This window comes from Typopeltis vanoorti, chromosome 19 (genome assembly GCF_054136105.1).
Source record: "Typopeltis vanoorti isolate ZY-2024b chromosome 19, IOZ_Tvanoo_1.0, whole genome shotgun sequence".
Classification (NCBI taxonomy): Eukaryota; Metazoa; Arthropoda; class Arachnida; order Uropygi; family Thelyphonidae; genus Typopeltis; species Typopeltis vanoorti.
Window position 1 is genome coordinate 44,268,106 of NC_143567.1, and position 20,545 is coordinate 44,288,650.

The 20,545-nt window shown below is 35.9% G+C and overlaps 1 protein-coding gene across 3 annotated transcripts in view; it reads left to right on the forward strand.

Moving 5' to 3' along the window:
- The first annotated feature begins 7,363 nt into the window (after nucleotides 1-7,363).
- The window catches only part of obe (activating signal cointegrator 1 complex subunit obelus), a 596,544-nt gene continuing 583,362 nt past the window's right edge, over nucleotides 7,364-20,545 (forward strand). Inside the window, exon 1 of one of the 3 annotated variants that reach the window (XM_090409638.1) lies at nucleotides 7,364-7,461. The gene's annotated coding sequence lies outside the window, so the exon portion shown is untranslated. Of the gene's footprint in view, nucleotides 7,560-20,545 lie in introns of all 3 variants that reach the window. The other 2 variants (XM_090409636.1, XM_090409637.1) reach the window with 2 other exon arrangements.

A 20,545-nucleotide genomic window follows, 5' to 3' on the forward strand; every position in this document is an offset into this window, starting at 1 on the left:
CACCATCCAGCCCAAAAGTTGGGTATTATATCAACTCTTGCGAATTGTGCGAGATCTGTACTATCAGATGAAGAAGAACTAAAAAAAGAACTACAACATCTTAAATGAGCCTTTAAAAGCAATGGATACTCTTTAAAAAGTATCAACAAACAATTATCCCACGCAACGTAGAGACACAGATCGATTCCATAGGTGATATATCCTTGCCATATATCAGCACACTATCCAAAAAACTGAGTAGAATCTTAAAGAAATTCAACATACAAACATGCTTCTCGACTCTTCCAAAAATAAGATCAAGTTTCAACAACTATAAACAATTTCACAACCTTCTACAATTTCCAGGTGTATACAAAGTCATATGGGAGTGTGGAAAACCTTACTATGTCCCAACGGAGAAATCTATTCTCCTACGTCTCGAGGAGCACCAGAGCGACTTTGCTTATAAGAGAACCAGAGCAACTGCCCTGTCAGGCCATGTCCTATTTTCAATAAACACGAACAACGAAAGCCGCCAACACGAAGTAAATTGGACAACAACTTCAAACCTACACATTTGCCATAATGAGGTAGAACGCCGGATTGTAGAGTCAAAAGAAATCACCTTAGACCCTCTTCATATGAACAATAATCTCAGCTATAATTTGCCTGACTCCTTCAGCTCTACTGTCAGATTCTGGAGATCGCGTGGTTCCACACATGCACAAGTGTACAACAATAGAACTTTAACACGGACTATAGCTCAAGTTCATAATAACTGTAATGTACAGACGAATATCATAACTTTATAATTGTATAGCTTTAGAGTGTCTCAATGTTTACAGTATTTCAGTGTCTTTTAATATCTTTCTATGTTCTTAACGCCTGATGAAGTCAATCTCGACGAAACATGTTACGTTTTCAAAAAATCTCAATTTGTTATAATTCTCGGGTTTATAGTCAGTTTATATTAAAAATGAATATATATGTAGATTTTTTTTTTTATCTTGGGTATCTTGGGTATAATATATGTTAAGAGCCTGTGTAGCTCAGTGGATGTGGCGTTTGCCCACCACCGCGCTAGGCCGCACGAAGGAAGTCTTGGTTTCGAGTCTAGTCGGCGACTAGAGGAAATTTTTCTAAGCCTTTTTTCGACCGGTTCCCGAGTTAGTCGATCTCTGGCACGGGCAAGCAGGTTTTTCCTCCCGGAAACTCGGGTTTTTCGTCCTGTAAACTCAAGAAAATCGACCGTAGAACCCACATTATTTCAGACATTAAATATATTGTGTTAGGGTTAGAGACCACGAGATGGCGGCACATTTGAGCCGTCTCTCTTCACTGCGTACCGCTTAATTAGTGATAGCCTTGGGCCATCTGTCTCTGATTGGGTACCAGTGGAGACTGAACTGCCCACTCAGTCTCCAAAAGTGAGATAGGGCTAAATGGCCTCGCCTACTCCCGTATATACGGGAATAAAAAGGCGTTAGCTGATTTTTTTTTTTTTTAATATATGTTAAAGATACCAAGTTATTTTAAATATAAACCTGTGTTTTTTTTTTACTCCATTTCCCAAGTAAGCAAACAGACAAGTCAGTCAAGTTTGCGGGTGCAAGTCTTGCGAGTCTCGCTTGGACTTGTACTACGTGCAGGGTCAACTAGACTTGCAACACTTGCAGGCGCAAACTTGACTGTCTGTTTACTTACTTGAGAAATGGAGTAAAAAAAACAAACCAGGTTTATATATACAGTATATATATATATATATATATATATTAGCAAAGGTTTACTTTCATTTTTATTGTTGCGCAGTTGGAAGAACAGCGTTACAGTAGACGGCGTTGGACGATAGACGCTCTACCAATCGACCAACCTTTGCTGGCAAAGGGTGGTCGATTGGTAGAGCGTCTTCTACTAATGGTTAATGCAGAATAAGTTAAGCAAGTTTGAGCTTGGTTAGTAGTTAGAACGGAATCAATCGTTCGATGCTGTTGGCACACTCTCCCTCGATGAGACTTTGGACTCCCTGGAGGTGTCACATAATAATAATAATAATAATATATCATTAATGATCTTGAATAAATATTATTTATTTTTATTTTCTGAATATATTTATTAATTCCGAGGGAATGTTATCTACGCCTGGTGCCTTGTTAGAAGTTATTTCGTTTAGAGCTCATTCAAATTGATCTTGTAACATAGTTCAGCCAATTTCTTCTGCATCAAGCCTTATTTCATCTTCTATGGTTTTCCTTTTATAGAGTCCTTCTAGGTACTCCTACCGTCTTTTAGAAATTTCTTCATCATCTATAAGAATGCTCATTTTTAATAAATGTGTTTCTTGTTTTATTGTGTGGCTCATTCCTTTTAAAATATTATATGCTTTATCAATCCACTAAGTCTTGGTTAAATCTTCTATTTCTTTGCACGTGTCTTTTCCTTCTTTACATTTTTTTATTTATCCTATTTTTAGTCGTTTATATTTTTCTTTACTCCTGTGCTGCTCAGTGAAAGTGACGCTTGCATCCTCTGTGCTGAGCCGCCCGAAGATAGATTTAAGTTAAAGTCTAGTTGCCGAATTGAGGAACTTTTTCTTAGCCTTTCTTCGATCGGTTCTCGAGTTAATCGACGTCTGGCACGGAAAGCGTTTTTTTTTTTTTTTTCTCCCAGAAATTCGGGTTTTTCGTCCCACAAACTCAGGAAAATCGACCATAGAAAAAAAATTATTTTCTATTTTCCTTACTTTCTTTGTATGGATAGGTTTTGCATTTTCGTCTTTCATATGTTAGGTTCAGAATGTCTTGGTTGATCCAAGACTTTTTTGTTGACCTGTTTTTTACTCCTATGCAGTCAACGGCTGCCGCATTGAATGTTTCCTTAAAACGCGTCCACATTTTTCTTCTGTGTTTATCTTTCTGCTTTCACTAGTCTTCTGTTTACAGATTCTACGATTTTTCTCTGTTTTATCTGTATTCCATTTGGGCTTTTTCCTTGATTCTGACAGCTTTTTTAATTGCCAACTACATTTCAATCAAACCAGGGTAACTTTTGTTACCCTTTACTTAAGAAGCTATACCTGATTTTTATATCTATTTCTTGTCATAATATAATTAATTCGATACATTTCTATATCCCGTGACATTTTCCAAGTATGCCTTCTTCTTTTTGGTGTCGGTAATTATCAGATGAAATTGGCGCGGAACTCTAGAAGCCTATCGCCTCTGTCATTTCGGTATCCCAGTCCATAGTTTCCCACTTCTTTGCCATCTTTTCCTTCTCTAATGACTGCATTACAGTAGTAGTGTCGGGAGAATTAAGTAGTAGGGAAGACTACTAGATGTGCATAGTAAAATAGATTAAGGTGCCCTTCCGACAGGGCTGGATTAACCATTAAGCAAAATAAGCACGTGCTTAGGTCATCATGGAAAGGGGGGGGACCACAGAATTCCTGCTTTAGTTAGATGACGAATTTAATTTAAATTAACTTTTAATTAGTTTTTCATTGTTTTTATCTACTGTTACCTACTTTGTTTCAATAAATAATGACGTGTAGAAGGCCTAATAAACTTCAACCACGTGCATGATGGTTCATTTACACCGTATTATCGCTCACGACGCTTTCTGGCACTACCATTGCGTCAAATGAGGTAATTTTTTATAAATAACGTAACTATTTTATTTTTTATCTTCCTGTCTGTTTTAGGTCTTGTTTTAATAAATAATGTCTTATTAAAGGCTCCAGAAGCAAATATAAAACAAATCACATGTCTCAGAAACGCGCCTCCGGTAAAAGGTCTAGCTGTCGCAGAAGTGCGACTCCGGTAAAACAAGAGTTAATTAAAGCACAAAAGCACAAGATTCAGCTGTAAGCCGAAAATTAAATTGTTCGTATGATTTTTACTGTTATATGTGTAACTGTGTTGATTGCCACATAATATTCAACAAAATAATCTTTTTATTTCTGTATTTAACAGATTCCAAGAAACAAGATGAAACGTGTCGGAGTTAAATGGTGCACAAAAACGAAAACTATTAAAAAAGAAACAAGAGGAGACTTGGTAATTAGATTCCAAGACTGTAAAGCTGACTGATTTCTTCGCACAAGTTCCACAACATTATATACCAATTCCTGATCAGAGCCAACCTCCGTAATCAGAAGTAGACACAAATACTTTGATCACTTTAAAATCAAAATATGATGTTAGAAACATCAAGGTGTCACAAGCAGGTTCATCTAGCACGTATCACTACTGACTTCACTTTATCTGTAAATTCTCTTGATATCGCTACTGCAAATGTTGATGCAAGTTGCTTTACAAAACATTCTGAGGTTGAAATAATTGGTGAAAATGAAAGTTTAGTGGGCCATGGTGACGTGGTGAAATGGTTCAGTCTGCAAAAGATGAAGTAAATATTGCAAAAGATCCAGGGTTGTGGCTTGATTTCTCTGCTGATGACATGTCTTATCGGACTGTTTGTGGACCCAGTGACTGTCAACACCACAATTAGCTTTTTGACAAGGCTTACCGACATTTCACTAGTGGCAAACCAGTAAGATACTGATCGCAGAAACTTTTTGTTGGGACAAAAGCCAATGATAAGGAATACAAGAGAGAGTGGTTATTGCATTCAACATCAACGGGATCAGTTTATTGTTGTATTTGTAAACTGTTTACTCCTAAAAATTTCTCACATTTTGTTACAAGAGAAGGGTTCAGTGACTGACGAAATATTATTGTAATTGATCAACATGAAAAAAGCACTACTCACCGAGACTCTATGCTAACATACTTAACTCGCAGACAAGGTGTAGGGTTGGGACAACAGTTGGAAAAACAAATTCAGGAAGAGTGTGATTACTGGAAACATGTCCTGAGGCGTGTCATAGCTGTCATTCGTATGTTAGCTGAACATCGCTTGGCTTTTTGAGGAACAGAAGAAAGATTTGGATCATTGCAAAATGGGAACTTTTTAAGGCTGCTTGAGCTCATAAGTCAGTTTGATCCATTTTTAGCAGGTCACATTGCGAAATATGGAAATTGTGGCAAAGGAAATCCTTCTTATCTGTCCAAAGCCACCTGTGAGAACTCATACAACTGATGACTCAAAAAGTCCACGTGCTTATTGTTAATGAAGGAAAATCTTCTGGTTATTTTAGTTTGTCAGTTGATTCAACACCAAATCTGTCACATATCGACCAGTTAAGTGTTGTACTTAGGTACTTAAAAGATGGACAACCCATTGAACGCTTTTTAACCTTTCTGGAAATAAAAAGCCATACCGGTGAGGAAATGGCAAATCAGGTGTTGCAGTACTTACGTAAAGTTTGTCAGCTAAACTTTTCAAACTGCAGGGGTCAGTCTTATGACAACGCTGCTAACATGTGTAGACGTTATAAGGGGATGCAGCAAAAATTTTAGAAACAAACAAGTTTGCTATATATATGCCCTGTACAGCTCATTCACTAAATTCGGTAGGCCGAAGTGCTGTTAACTGCTGTCAAGAGGCGGTTAATTTCTTCTCTACAGTGCGGTTACTCTATACCTTTTTTTCAGCCTCATCCAGCCGGTGGAGAAAGGTTGTATTGGAAATGAAAATGTCTTAAAATCCCTCTCTGATACCAGATGGGAGGCAGATGCTATGGCAACAGCAGCAATTTTGAAATATTTCCTTCAAATTTTAGAAGCGTTAGACTGTATAGCCGAAGACCAGTCACAAGAGGGAGACACTAGAAGAGAAGCAGATAATATTGCAAATAAGATGCAAGAGCTAGAATTCGTTTTTATGTTGAATTTTTGGGATGAGATTTTGCAAAATTTTCATAGAGTAAGCCAAGTTCTACAAAATCAGGATGTCAACTTAAAAACAAGTGCAGATCTGTATGGATCATTAGCTGACCAATTGTGCACTTCACAAAATGAATTTGAAAGATATGAAGCAGCTACAAAGGAAGTGCTACCAGATGTTGATTACAAGGCAGCTCAAACTCGCAAACGTATCAGAAAGAAGGTAACCAATGACGGAGATGCTCCAAAAGAATATCTGAATGCCAGAGATAAATTTCATATCACCACCTTTTACAAAATTGTTTACAAACTTGAAACTGAGATGAGAAGAAGATGAGAGATATACAAAGAAATATCAGAGAGATTTTCTTTTCTAAGTGATGTGCCACATAATGCTGCTTCAGTGACTTCATCATCTACTGAAATTGAAAGGTATTTTCAGTGTTGTCAAGAGCTGATTGATGCTTTCCCAGAGGACTTGAACACTAATTTCTCAGCTGAGCTTCAGCTGAGAAATTAGTGTTCAAATTCACTCATATGTGCGCCATAAGTTCAGTGCATCAAAAAATGTATAAACAAGATCCAGTCATGCTGTATTTTATAAAATAATTGTAGAAGACAATATTGAGTGTGCTTTTCCAAATGTACTGTAGACATTGTCTTTCATATATTTTTAACATTAATGGTCACAAATTGCTCAGCTGAGCGTTCATTTTCTCAGTTGAAGTATATTAAAAATCCCATCATAACAGCTATGCAACAAGGCAGGTTGAATGCCTTATCTCTACTAAGTATAGAAGCAGATGTGTTACGTAAGATTAATTTTGAGGATCTGATCAAAAACTTTGCAATTAAAAAAAGTAGGAGAAAACTTTTCAAATCTAAACAAAGTTGAAGTATACAAAAATAAACATTATTTTCCATCTTACTATAATTTTTGTTTCATTTTGAAAAATAAAAATTTATTTTATGGTTTATTATTGTTTATATTTTGAATTTCATATATATGAGGCACCAAAATCTTTTAAGTGCTTAGGGCCTCTATGGGTCTTAATCCGGCCCTCCCTTCCGAGATGAGTCTCTGTATTCCTTGGAGGTGTCACGTTGTGCTACTGCTGCTGCTGCTACTACTACTACTACTACTACTACTACTACTACTACTACTACTACTACTACTACTACTACTACTACTACTACTACTACTACTACTACTACTACTACTACTACTACTACTACTACTACTACTACTACTACTACTACTACTACTACTAATAATAATAATAATAATAATAATAATAATAAAATAGCAAGAGCAGTCACTGTTCAACATCCATACACAGTTGAACTCTAAACTTATCGAGCCAACTGCTCATCTTTCTTCATTCTATCTTCTTTTGAACCGCTCTCCATACTGTTTTGCCTAAATGATTAAAACTCTCTAGCTTTTCAAGAGTCATGTTCATAGATTATTATTATTTTTTTTTTGTGTGTGTGTGTGTGTGTGTAGCGATCTCGATGTGCGGAGCGTAAAAAATCATCACGTCTATGTGTCCCCACTGCTACTTATTATTGTTTTTTAAAAATTTAGTGAAATAGGGGCAGCACTAGTTCTGTTATTATAAAGCAACATGTTGCTTGCTTTACAACTTGTACTATATGAAATGTGCTATGTGATAACTATGTTAAGTAGTGGTATCAGGTTAGTCGATGTGTGGTATGTGCCTCATAACATTTTAGTTTTGCATTGGAAATGAAACGGGAATATTCCCAAGCAATAGAAATTGCAATAAATTCCAGGTTATATATGTTTGTACAATAGCTGTCACTTTACCCAGAGAGCTAAACATAAATATTTAAAATTAATTAATATATTATGTTATATTTAAAGTGTTAATTATTATATCTCATTTGCCATTCTCCCATATGTGTGCATAGCTTCTCACAGTCAGGTGACTTGGGTGCCTTTATTATTTTGAGAAGACGCTAGATGCGTTAAAAACTAGAGCACCTCATTGCCATATGTATATGAAAACCAGGGGCAACTCGAGGTACCACCGAAGGCAGCAGAATGCCTTGGATGACATTCAGTTAATATGCAGTAGCGAACAAATTAATACGAACAAGCCGAATTTTTGTCAAGTTTTTTGCTTTGAGTGTGGTTTTCTTCCCTTCACAATAGTTTTGGTTTGCTATTTTCGGGATTGGTTTTAGTTCACTATTTGGTTGAGTGCTGCATGTTAATTTAACTATCTCAACAATGTTTATCAATAGTACTATACTAGTCATATATTCTTCATGCAACTCTTCTCAGCTTCTCTCTTTATGTCTTCCATAATCTCTTTTTCATCTGTAATTCTTGTTTAATTTCTCTAGTCATCCATTTGACTCCAAATCACTTTATCTTCTTGAGTCGAGGTATACAGACTGCCATTGCTGTTAACAATTTTTTCTTAATTACCTCGCATATACTACTGACTGCTTTTCTTTCAAATTCTTTCATTCATTGTACTGCAGCAAGCTGTTTTCTAAGTTATATGATAGTTGCCTGCTTTATAATTCTACATAAATTCCTTACATCTTGATATTTCTACATGCCTGTTCATCCTTCATGTCAGGACTATATGGTTATTCTCACCAACTAGAGGCAAGTATGACATCAGTTACAATCAGATCCTCTGATGCTGTGACCAATTCTCCTGTCTCCCTCCACCATATTATTGGAGAAAAAGTGAAGGAGTTAAAAACAAAACAGTCTCAAGAAATCATTGATTTAAGTCAAGAAAGCATGTGGTGAAGGAGTTAAAAACAAAACAGTCTCAAGAAATCATTGATTTAAGTCAAGAAAGCATGTGGTGAAGGTTGTTTGTAAGGAGGAAAAAACAAGAACTTTACTGTGGACTCAAGAATATATATATATATATATATATATATATATATATATATATATATAAAAGCAGTCTTCAAATAATAGATTTCATGTTGAAAGTTTTGGACAAGTAATTTAGCATGTGCTCTTATAGAATACAGAAGTTGTTTGAAAAAATGCAGCAATGTTTAATAGTAGTTGAATAAAAGTCATACATTTTATAAAGAATATATAGAAGATAAATATCATCAACAATGATCATTTAAGTATGAATAGGGAAATATATGAGAAAGATGGATGCTCCAAAAGGAGGTGAGCATGTGTAGGCAGGAAAGGAATGGGATGACCAGGGATCAAGAGGAAACAGTTCAAATTGAAAAGGGTTTTAAAATGAAGAAGCAGAAAGGGAAATGGCCCTATTCGAGCATGGAGAGATCACATCGAGTGAGTGGTATCAGTGGAACTAGCTGTAGATCCAGAAATGAGCTGTTGTGTTTGTATACAAATGCTAGAAGTATAAGAAACAAGGCAGATGAAATGGTTGCACTAATTGCGTCTGTTCACCCAAAGATTGTTGGAATAAGTGAGACATGGTTGGAAGAGGATGACATCCTGACAGGAATAGAGATGGAAGGATATGATGTGTTTTGTGAGGACAGAAGGGGTAAAAAGGGAGGGGGGGAGTGCTATTGATGATAGAGAAAGAGTTATGTCCATATAAAGTAGAGATGCAAGAGGGAAATAGTGCCAGTGGTTTTTTGAGGCAGTATGGTGTGAGATAGAGGTGAATGGAATCAAATACTTGGTGGGATGTTGTTATAGACCAGGTAATGTGGATAGTGGTGATAATGAAATGTACAATCAAATTAGCCAAGTAAATAAGAAAAGGGTGATCATCATGGGTGATTTTAATTATAGCAGTATAGACTGGAATGATGAGATAGCAATTGGAAGTAAATAATGAGTTTCTTGAGTTTTTCAGGGATAACTACCTCAGACAGTATGTAACGGAGGGCACACGAGGATTGAGGGTCTTGGATTTGGTTATCTCATCAGAGGATGTAATTATAAATGAGGTGTCAAATCATCCACCAATTGGTGAGAGTGACCATGAGGTGATTACCTGGGTGGTTGCCAGCAGTGCGAGGACCTCTGTGAGAAAAGGGTATATGTGGAACTACGGGTGGGGGGGGATGATTATGAAGAGCTCAGGAGATAGCTTACGGGTGTAGCGTGGAATGAGGAGTTAGCTGGAAAGAGATTAATGCAGCTTGGGGGATTTTCAAAAACTGTTTAGTAGATGCAATGTCTAAATGTATTCCAAGGGTGAGAAGGTTAAATAAGGTGGGTGTGAGATGGATGAATAAAGAGATTAAGCATGCGATACAGAGAAAAAGGGCATTGTGGAGGCAGCATAAGAGAAGTGGAAATAACTAATTCCATGAGGTCTACAAAGACCAAGCAAGGAGGGTGACTTGGTTGGTGAGGGTAGCTAAAGAGAGGTATGGACAGCAGTTGGCTAATGAAGCCAAAAGGAATCCTAAGGAGTTCTTTTAATATGTAGCCAGCAAATGAAAGAATGATTATGGAAGGATGACATTGATAGGAGAAAATGATATAAAGACAGCTGTTGCAGAATGTGTGGTGGAGATACTTAATGAGCAATTCATAAAGGTCTTTCAATCTTGTGAATGTGACTTCATGGAGAGATTGAGAGCAGTAGATGATGGGGAGGAGAGACTGACTGTAAGTGAGCAAGAGGTGTATAGGAAGTTGAGTAAACTAGATGTTAATAAGGCTGTGGGACTTGATAATATATCACCACGTATTCTGGAGGAATGTGCCAGGGAGTTGACACCTGTCTTGACATATTTTTTTAATAAGAGTCTTGCACTTGGTCAAGTCCCTAAGGAGGGCAAGATTGTGCCACTTCATAAAGGAGGTGATCAAACTCAAGGATCAAACTATAGGCCTATCTGTGTGTCAGGTGTTGTGGTTAAGTTGTTGGAGAAGCTTGTGAGAACTAGGATCCGGAGTTGGGTTGACAACAATGGTATTTCAAATTATCTTTGATGGACAGCATGGATTTGCTAAAGGGAGGTCATGTTTTAGTAATCTACTTACTTATTACAATAAAGTGACTGCTTCCTTGGACAGAGGAGAAGGATACACAGTAATATACTTGGATTTTGCAAAGGCTTTTTGATAGAGTACCTCATGATAGGTTGACAGTCAAACTAGAGCAGATGGGGTTGGATATTAGATTGGTGCATTGAATTGGAAACTGGCTATCTGATAGGTATCAACAAGTTGTGTATGGGGGAGCGATATCCAAGAAATGGAAAGTCACTAGTGGAGTGCCTCAGGGGTCTGTTTTAGGTCCATTGCTGTTTAACTTGTATATTAATGATATAGGTGAAGATTTGGATGGAGATATTCATTTTTCTGCAGATGATGCAAAGTTGGGACGAACCATGAAGTGTAGTGAAGATGTTATGGCCTTACAGGAAGACTTGAATAGATTGAGTGATTGGGCACGGAAATGGGGATGCGAGTTCAATGTTGCAAAATGTAGGTTTTAAAATGGAAAACAAAGATGGAATGCAGAATTTATGCGTGGTGAGAATATATTGTTGGAGGTAGAGGAAATAAGAGATCTGGGTGTGATAGTGGATAAGGATCTAAAATTTAAGGGACACATCGCCAAATTTGTGAAGGCAACACAAAGGCTTCTGGGAATGATGCGGAGGACACTGACGTGTAGAAGTAGGGAGATTCTTGTTCCATTGTATAAAGCTTTGATTAGGCCACACATGGACTATTGTGCCCAGATTTGGTCACTTGGTTTTCAGAAGGATGAAGAGATGTTGGAAAGGGTCCAAAGGAGACTAACTAAGGTAATTTCTGACCTCTGGAATGTCGAGTATCAGGAAATATTGATAGGATGTAATTTGCAAAGTCTGGTGGACAGGAGGAAGAGGGGAGATATGATAGAGACCTACCAGTTGGTAAGGGGTTGTTATAGGATCAATGTTGGAGAAGTTTTACAGAGAATAGTGGGTGATCAGGGGAAACCAGAGGTCATCCCCAGAAACTGTATAAAGTGGGTATGAGTAGGGGGAGTGAGAGGCAGATTTTTTTCGTGCAGAGTTGTGAATGATTGGAATGCTTTGCCTGAGAATGTGGTGTCTGCAAAGAGTTTGGTGTTTAAAGCATGGTATGATGAGCTCTGTGTGATAAAAGGACCTCCCGGATGAGTCTTTGACTCCATGAGGTTTTGGGGTGGTAATAATAATAATATTCATATAACAAAATCTCATATATATGGATAAAATCTATCAGATGAAGATGAGTCAAGTTGCTCAGTTTTGTGCCAAATGGTAAATGTCAGATGGTTCATTAGCCGTCTTCAAAAAGAAGTTTGCCTATGTATTGTAACTGTTTTCTTGGTCTTTTGTATCCATTAGTTGGCCTGTGGAGAGCAAGAGTACTGAATGTAGGTGAAGGTAGATATCTAAATTGGTGTCCCAATGTTCTCATTTGACTTTTTTTTTTTTTTTTTGAATTGTTTCTATTAGGATCTTTGCTAGCTTTCTTTAAGAATGATAGTATTAGGAATGCGATATTACCATATATATATCCTAGGTCCTATCTAGGTGGTGTACCCTGTATGGGTGTTTGTAGATGGCATAGGATGTAAGCTTTCTGAGTAAACTCTCAGAAAGTTACAGAAAGATAAAAGTATTGTCATCACTAGAGCAGATAAGGGCAATGCCACAGTCTTGTTTAAAATGCCACGGAATATAATCGAAAAATGAATATTATTCCTTGAGATTGCGCTACCTACATCCCACTAGATCATGACCCCACAAAAATGCAAGTTAAAAAAATAAAACTTACTTAAAAAGGTATCTTCTTGGCTGCCATTCATTACAAAAAAACTCAAACCTTTGGTTCTCCCTCCATATATATATATATATATATATATATATATATATGGGTTATTTAAAATCCACAAACCTAATTCATCCCTAAGACCTATAGTAGATGCCACTGATGCCTCATGCTACAAATTCTCAAAACAGCTGGCAAACTCTCTTATCCCCCCCCCCCCACTGCACTTACCACATCCTTTCAAAACCTTGATTGAGAATCTAACTTTAAATAATACAGATATATTGGTAAGCTTTGACATCACATCACTGTTTGCCAGTATTCCCTTAAATGACACCTTAACACTCCTAAAAAAACGTTTTTCCTTCAGATATCTTAGATCTATTTTCCTTTGTCATCAATTCTGGTTATTTTTCTTGGAAAAACTAAATTTACAAACAGATAGAGAGAACTGCTGTGGCACCCCCCTTTGCCAATTTTTACATGAAAAATTTTGAAAAACAAGCCATAGACTTAGCCTCTCTCAAACTTCTATCTGGCTAAGATATGTAGATGTGATCTCAATTTGGCCTCATGGCCCAGACACATTAGAGTCCTTCCTCAGTCACCTTAATAGTCTACAGCCAAGAATCTATTTTACAATGGAAAAGGAAAATAACAATAGTTTACCCTTCCTAGACACATTAGTAACACACCTTCTGAATGATAACCTTTCCTTTACTGCATATAGAAAACTCACTCACACAGGCAGATACATCCATAAACTTTCCCACCACTACCCCTCTCAACAGTATGGCATCTTAAAATTCTAACCAATAGAGCCTATAATCTTTGTTCCAGTGGAACCGCTCTTTCAACTGAACTCAACTATATACACAACACCTTCCTATCCAATGGCTACAGTGATTACAGAATTAAAAAAATATCTGTTCGTTCCCCCATTCCTCAGCTATCCCCTCAGAAGGATTTCCGAAATGCCATCACCATCCGCCAAGTCCGTGGCATATTGGAAAAAATAGCCAAGTCGTTAAAAAAGTACAACCTCTACACAGCTTTTAAACCCCACTGGAAACTTGCTACCCTTATCCGTTCTACCAAAGATCAGCTCTCTCATCTCTCAGCGCCTGGAGTATATAGAGTACCCTGTTCCTGCAAGTTGGCTTATTTTGGACAGGCAGATAGATCAGCCAGTATTCGAAATTCCTGTTGTAAAATATATATATATAGCAGAATTTTAAATAACAAACTAATAAAATATTCTGAAAACTTTATTTTAGAAGTACAGAATGGACTTAGAAAAGGACGATCATGTATAGACCTGGCCTTTTGCCTAAAATTAATAATAGAGAAAGGAAGAAAATACAATTTTGAAACACATATTACATTTATTGACTTTGAAAAAATTTGACAAAGTTAAAAGAAGCATTATAATTCCACATATAATGGAAACGAAAGACAAATACCAAATAATATTCTAAAAGCTATCATAAGTATATATGAAAATAATCAAATACAAATAACCTGTTGACACCTGTCTTGACGTATTTTTTTAATACGAGTCTTGCACTTGGTCAAGTCCCTAAGGAAGGCAAGATTGTGCCACTTCATAAAGGAGGTGATCAAACTCAAGCATCAAACTATAGGCCTATCTGTGTGTCAGGTGTTGTGTTTAAGTTGTTGGAGAAGCTTGTGAGACCTAGGATCCAGAGTTGGGTTGACAACAATGCTATTATCTTTGATGGACAGCATGGATTTGCTAAAGGGAGGTCATGCTTTAGTAATCTACTTACTTATTACAATAAAGTGACTGCTTCCTTGGACCAAAGGAGAAGGATACACAGTAATATACTTAGATTTCACAAAGGCTTTAACCTCCCAAACGGCTAGGACGTCTATAGACGTCCAACTAAATCTGGATATGTTTCAGCCCACCTGTTTAAAGAACCTGGATAAGAAGTGCAATTTGACTGTCATGTCCATTAGAAAGTGTGATAAACCCTCACGCTGAAGAGAACGGTTAATCGGATTATCTCGCGTTCCTAGCTGCCTCTCAGTTGCCTATATCAAGAAACGCACTTCCTTGTTCCATGCTGGTCAACTGGATTTTAGTTATATAGGATAGACTAAAAATAGAGAAATTATTTATATTTTGGTTTTCTCTTTTTATTGTACAATACAATTTTAATGTTTGGACAAGATAAAGATCTTGTATAAGTTGCTCACTTAAAAATATTTAAGTGAACAAAGCCTTACCTTGGAGAACCAATTTAATTTTTTATTTTTTTGCGCTAATTTTTTTCTAATCGCTTACTACACAAAAGATTTTTCTTTGTTCTCGAAGAAATAATTATCGTGAATAATTAATTAATTATTCACGATAATTATTTGAAAAATTCTTTTAAAAAAAGAAAAGAAAACCGGCTGCGACGTTCCAGTTTATATTATTTTTATTTTTGTATAAAACCTTCGAAATCGAATAATACTTCACAGAGTTCCTTTAGGACACGCTTGAGCAACTTTGCTTTATAGAGAATAACATGAAATTCTTTAATCATATTGCTAAATGTTTTCTTCATGTTGTATAGTTCTTTGTACTTTCGCTTTCTTGGTTTCCTTGTATAATTGGTCATTACAAAATGAAATTAACAGTTATGATTTAAATTTATATTTTCTCCATAATTCAAATATTTTATTCTCCAATTTTTAAAGTAAGTGATACATTTGCTTATTTTTATCATTCAAAATATGTATATCAAAATTTCATTTCCTCTCACAATAGAATTTAACTTTATTTCGCCTCTGATAGTTTAACCCCCCCCCGTGGCATTACTATCACACACCCGAAAACTGTTGTGAAACATAGGTACAGTTTTTATTAATTTGTTATTTTTCTCTAGTAATTGTTCCACATAACTTTAATTTTTCGATACTGAAACTATGTGGTGATTATTATAAATTAAATTATAAATCAGACAATATACATATTATTTATGTATATTGTCTGATATTCAGAGACCCTTTACTAGGGAAAGGTTACTGCATTACAATGGATAATTAGTATATGTGTCCTGATTTGCTTTTACAGCATTGTACAGATAGTTATGGTACTGTAAATGCAAAAAGGCGAGATCTGGCTTCAGGAAAGCTATCGAAGGGAGAAAGAAACCCGAGCTTATCAGCGAGGGAAAGTCTTTGCACTACGTTGGAAAGACAAAAAAGATGTCTTTCTGCTGTCTTCCCTGCACAATCTATCAATGGAATCCGTGGAGAAGCATGGTTTGAAGAAAGAAAAACCCATTGCTGTGTGTGCATACAATGACACTATGGGTGGAGTCGACAGGTGCGATCAGCAGCTATCATTCTACTCTGCAATGAGGAAACAGCATAAAAAATATTACAAAAAAGTGTTTGGACATGTATTAGATTTTGTTATTTGGAACAGTTTCCTCCTGCACAAGAAAAAATGTTTGTTTACCATAACATATCTAGAATACAGAATAGAAATTGTGAAAGCATTGCTGCATACACATGCGCCTTCTTCAGCAAGCAGAAAAACAAGAAATCCTGCCAGACATCTGAGGTTGAACACTGCTAACTCCAACTATTTTCCCGAAAATCTACCACCAACGGCTAATAAAAAAAAAACCTGTACGCAAATGTTATGTATGTAATAAAAATAAATATCAGAAAGAAAACAAAAATCTGGTGCCCTGAGTGTAATACTGCTTTGTGTGTTTACCCTTGCTTCAAGGTGTTCCACACTGTTCAAGAATTTTAAATTCTGAACAGTATGAAAAAAAAAATGTTTGTTTTCAAGGCCATGAAAACAGTCCTTTTTAGGACTACAAATATTGATAGAGGGATACCTGAATGAACTGTTTCCTTTTCATCTTGAAGGCGAATTTTTAAGTTCTTTTTATGACACAGAATGATATTTTCGAAGGAATAAAATATAAGAGGAACTGGAATACTCTTTCCAGTTCCTCTCGAACTGGAAAGAGTATTCCAGGTAAAGTATTTCACCAAAACAATAAAAAATAATGAAATAAAATCTATCCTATATACATATAAAATGATAAGCCTTTTTATGTCATGTTTTTCGAAACGTTTTGAAACTCAGGAGCTACCCTGAGTGTCGAGTCTTCAAAATTCGAGTCATCAGAATTCAGGGGCGGAACCGCCTTTTGAGTTATCACAACTGAAGGAGAACTGGCCTACCAGACCGGAACACGGGGGTTGGGCATAGCCCTCCCCCCTAGTTAATAAATGAAATATATAAATAATAACGGGAACATTTTTACCTTGCCAACACTCAACATTGATGTGATATGGGTTCCAAATTCCTTGTTTCGGAGATATATATTACAAAGTTTTGTAATAAAAATTTCTGTTACAATGAAGTTTGACATAATCAACAATATTATTACTACCTTATTTCTGTTTCTCGTGTGGGAGAAAAACAGTAAAATGTCACTCTTATAATTATATGAGATGTTATAATGGCAAAAATAGTAAGAAAAAAGTCATTTGCACTTTCTCTTCAAAACACAAAGAAAGAACATTGTAAATTCAGCCGGTTGAAAAGAAAATACTACATATTTTTCTTCTGTTATCTGATTTTTTTTTTTTTTTCTTATAGTACAAAAAAGAAATCACTGCATATAACATGGAGTCTGCGTGAGGGAAAAAATCTGGAAATTGGTTACATTATAACGAATAGAGAAATCATGTCAGAAAAATTATTCACGTAAGATTCTAATCTCAGCAGACATAACATTTTCTTCTAGATTACATATCTAAAGTAACTGAACCTTTGCTACTATTTTACACTAAAATGAATGGGTATGTTCCCCAAGTGATTTACGTTTGTAACAGCTGTCTTGCGAACGATTTATGAAATAAATTATCTGAAATATCCGCAGATTGATTAGGTCTATACGTCCCCCCCCCAAAAAAAAAGATTATGAAACGCATATGCACCTTTTCTTTGAAAATAATTCAAATCCTCATTTTCAAGATAACTGTATGATTTAATTTCTAATTTTTGATAATAAAAGTAGAACTGATCATTATAAATTAAGCAATTATTTTGGCATAAATAATGTATAAGCATGTAAACGAAATGTCAGTATTTCTGTTAGGATATAGGTAATCAACAATCGAAAAGGAAACAAGACATTCTTGACATATTCTGCACTACAGCCTGAGGCACTTTAGTGCGACTTTAGTGTTCTCGCCTTTCTTCTCAATAGCACTGAGAGTAATAAGCCTTCAACTTTTCCTCCAGCTAAGAGGATGTTACCAAGTATTTAGAAGACGTAGATTATTTCAGAAATAGCTTCCAGCAGCAGAAGTAATATTTAGATTTTTTTAAAGAAAAACAAACAAAAATAATACTACTGAACTTTCTTTTGTGTGGTATGCATATAAACAATTTTGCATGGTGAAAATGTAGCATATTATTTCTAAAATTTCACATAATTTCAGCAGACAGTAGAACAGCTGGTTTTAGATTGCAAATAAATAGAACAGAATAAGAAGCTTCACGGTACAATCTGATTACCGTATATTTTTTATCAAAATGGTAAAATGAAGTAATTGATTTTGAATGATGTCTAGAAAAGCTTTCAAACTTGTATAGAAATTTAGAGTAGTTATGCAATTCAGTTCCAGGAGTGGATAAGGAGGGGGGGGAGCATTAGAAAATCTTCAAAATGAGCAAAAATTTTGAATCATTCCGTATATGATATTTTTCACATTATATTTTCAACATATCTATGAGGATATGCACTAGATATTATCGTAATATGCATAATACAAATAAATGACGAAGGCGAAGAATCACTGCTAAAATATCATTGGATATAAATTTTTGATACCAAAAAGACACACAATCGGAAACTGAGTAATGCAATGTAGCATTTTAATTTTTTTTTTTTTATTTTGTCTTTATGAATAACAAAAAATCGTTTCTAAAACTGAAATGTGATGATCCATATAATGCTATTTGGCTAGAAACGAAAGCAAAAGGACATATTTATTTCAATAAATATTATTTAAAAATATAAATATTTGACATAATATTTTCAAAGCACACATTTGAAAATTCTGAAATTCGAAAAAAAATTAAATTATTATACATAAAGTGAAAGAACAATCAGTGCAACTCTTCCGGTGCACTGATTTGTAGAATAAAATACACCAAATTTACTATCGCTAAATAGATTCATTGCAAAAGCTGATCAGTGGTCATTTCAGGATTGATTTTTTTCGCATATGTGAAATTCGTTTCAATTTTTGGGAAGAGACACAATAAATCATTTTAGAGGCAAGAAAGGTCAAATAACTTAGGACAGTCAGGGGGAGACACAAAGGTCACACAGCAACAGTTAATCCACAAATGGCTATAGAATAGCCATAACGAGATTAACGGCGGAGGAAGGTAATGGCATGATAAAAGGTAGAATGCTGAAGAAGTTTTGATCCATGAAAAAAGCTAGGGAGAGCTGACTATATATCATCCACACCAGCCGGTTGGGAGGTTAAATAGAGTACCTCATGATTAATTGATAGTCACAGATGGGGTTGGATATTAGATTAGTGCATTGGATTGGAGACTGGCTATCTGATGGGTATCAATAAGTTGTGTATGGGGGAGCGATATCCAGGAAAAGGAAAGTCACTAGTGAAGTGCCTCAGGGGTCTGTTTTGGAGCCATTACTGTTTAACTTGTATATTAACGATATAGTGAAGATTTGGATGGAGATATTCAGTTGTTTGCAGATGATGCAAAGTTGGGACGAACCATGAAGAGTAGTGAAGATGTTGTGGCCTTACAAGAAGACTTGAATAAATTGCGTGATTGGGCACGGAAATGGAGATGTGAGTTCAGTGTTGCAAAATGTAAGGTTTTAAAATTTGGAAAACAAAGATGGGATGCAGAATTTATGCTTGGTGAGGATATATTGTTGGAAGTGGAAGATATAAGAGATCTGGGGGTGATAGTGGATAAGGATCTGAAATTTAGGGGGGACATCACCAAAATTGTGAAGACAACACAAAGACTTCTGGGAATGATGCGGAGGACACTGACGTGTAGAAGTAGGGAGATTCTTGTTCCATTGTATAAGGCTTTGATTAGGCCACACATGGACTATTGTGCCCAGATTTGGTCACCGGGTTTTCAGAAGGATGAAGAGATGTTGGAAAGGGTCCAAAGGCGACTGACTAAGGTAGTTTCTGACCTCTGGAATGTCAAGTATGAGGAAAGATTGAGAAGATGTAATTTGCAGAGTCTGGTGGACAGGAGGAAGAGGGGAGATATGATAGAGACCTACAAGTTAGTAAGGGGTTGTTATAGGATCAATGCTGGAGAATTTTTACAGAAAATAGTGGGAGATCCGGGGAGAACCAGAGGTCATCCCTGGAAACTGTATAAAGAGGGTGTGAGTAGGGGAGTGAGAGGCAGGTTTTTTTCGTGCAGAGTTGTGAATGATTGGAATGCTTTGCCTGAGAGTGTGGTGTCTGCAAGGAATTTGAATGTGTTCAAGGCACGGTATGATGAGTTGTCTGTGTGTGATAAAAGGACCTCCCAGATGAGTCTTTGACTCCATTGAGGTCTTGAGGTAATAATAATAAGATTAAATTATGAACTATCATGTATGCGAGAGAGAGATAAACCAAGGAGTCTGACAGGGATGTCCCCTTTCAGCAACTCTTTTTAATATTTATCTAAATGAAATAATAATAAAATGGAATAAAAATTCCCATCAAGGTATTAAACTTTTTCCTACCGTTAACTTAAACACTCTCCTTTTTGCTGATGACCAAATAATAATTACAAATTCTGAAGATAACTTACAGAAAGATATTTTAAATTAATAGAGATAGCCAAAGATTATAGAATGATAATATCAACAGAAAAATCAAAAACAATGGTCTTTAAAGGACAAGATCCAGTATGAAATAATAATAGATAACAAGATTTTAGAACAGGTGAATTCATTAAACTACCTAGGAGTAT